This window comes from Trachymyrmex septentrionalis, unplaced genomic scaffold, assembly GCF_001594115.1.
Source record: "Trachymyrmex septentrionalis isolate Tsep2-gDNA-1 unplaced genomic scaffold, Tsep1.0 scaffold36, whole genome shotgun sequence".
Taxonomy (NCBI): Eukaryota; Metazoa; Arthropoda; class Insecta; order Hymenoptera; family Formicidae; genus Trachymyrmex; species Trachymyrmex septentrionalis.
The window spans coordinates 1127203-1128882 of NW_017305525.1; the positions used below are offsets into that span (position 1 = coordinate 1127203).

A 1680-nucleotide genomic window follows, 5' to 3' on the forward strand; every position below is an offset into this window, starting at 1 on the left:
CCTGGAGTACTTGTCAACATTTTATCATACAAGAATAACACTTGTCTTTCGATAGCTAATCATATATAGAATTGAAGAACTCAAAATACATCTCTTTCTCTCTCTCTCTCTCTTTCTGTCTTACTCTCACACATATTTATTTTGTGGTGCATCGCACGAGATCCTCGCGTTATCATAAACTTTCGGTCCTATCCTAAATGCTTCAGTTCGAAAAGAATCGCGGATTTCGTATTCGGAAAGTTCCTGGTACTGTTCCAAGCTTGACGATTTCTTTCGTGCTAGACGCAGTCTAGGAGTTCGCGATCCTTCCTTCCATTGTGGCGGATGACCCCGTTGACTCCTGCAAATCATTCGCCGGCGATGCTATCCAGTTTTTTTCGATTCAATTAGCGTTCTCGTGCTGTTACGCAGATTGCTGTGAAATAGATAGTCTTTCGTTACGGCGATACTTTTAACGTAATCGATATCAATTACGATCCACCATCATTTTACAATGCTTCACAGAAATGGATAATTATAATTTGGAAAATACAAATAATATTTATCGTTACACATTTAACGTGTTGTATTTGATATAAAGTTCTTCTGTCGCAGAGGATAGTTTAAAGTTTTCGTACAGTGTAATAGAGATATTGCAAGACTTATTACCGATCGATTGCAAATACCATATTGCTGATTAAATAATTGATTTCTGATATACAGTCTGTAATTAGAAACCACAAACCTCATTAGCATAATATTAGTATATATTTCGATAAAATACATATGTATACAAAGTAGAAAATAATAAATAAAATTATTGATAATTTCCTCTATTATCAGAACATGTTTTTAATCGATCGAGAATAGATATTAAATTGATTTCCAATATGGAATCGCTAATGAGAAACAAGAGCCGGATCGCGTCTCGAGGAATAGCAGTGTCTTTTCGATAAAATAGAATTCCACATAGAATAGAGAGTACATAAATGGATGTGTTAGTGCACTTAGGCTTTTATCTTTTATCGAGATATTCTTAATCGACTGCGAACGCAACATTGTCGTCCAACATATGGATTTTCGATATATATATATACCGAAATCGTTAATTAGTTTCGATCGGTGGGGATTAGTAGCGCGCGTTTTCGATGAGATATATTCAAGAAATAGAACCGTAGAGACGCGTATCGCTGGTGAGCTGCGTTTTACCTTTTAGCCGAGACACGCTCTTAATCGACCGCGAATACTACATCGCATCGGCGCGGCTACACCGGCATCGATTTCCGATATGGAGCCGCTAATTAGAGCCGGCGGGCCGCGCCGTGACGCGACGCGACGCGACGGTCGGGACGGCGCGACGGGGTTTATCGCATTTCCAGGCGTCGCTGATATTATATTAGTCGGCCGACCGATCGGTCGACCGAGGTGGAGAACGGTCTCTCCCGCGTGATTTGGGTTTCACGCAATGCCCCTCTCTCTCTCTCTCTCTCTCTCTCTCTTTAAGCTTCCTCTTTTTACGGAGAGACTTACGGGCCGGTCCGAACTTGCCGCGACTCTTTTCACGCGCTCTCGCTACCCCCTTCTGTCCCCCTCTCGGAATGTCTCCTGCTTTAACTCTGCCCCTTTCTCTCTCTCTCTCTCTCTCTCTCTTTCTCTCTCCCCCCCCCCTCTCCCTCTTGTCCCGTATAATGCGCGGCGGCG

The 1680-nt window shown here is 42.4% G+C and overlaps 1 protein-coding gene and 1 long non-coding RNA gene across 2 annotated transcripts in view; one reads left to right on the forward strand and one right to left on the reverse strand.

Annotated features, from left to right (window-relative positions):
* Window positions 1-1680, forward strand: part of LOC108750352 — a 48143-nt gene that overhangs the window by 27518 nt on the left and 18945 nt on the right. The gene's annotated exons all lie outside the window — the stretch shown is intronic.
* The window catches only part of LOC108750353, a 14708-nt gene that overhangs the window by 4665 nt on the left and 8363 nt on the right, over window positions 1-1680 (reverse strand). The window contains exon 2 of the long non-coding RNA XR_001939426.1: window positions 339-340. This is a non-coding gene — a long non-coding RNA (uncharacterized LOC108750353). The remainder of the gene's footprint in view (window positions 1-338; window positions 341-1680) is intronic.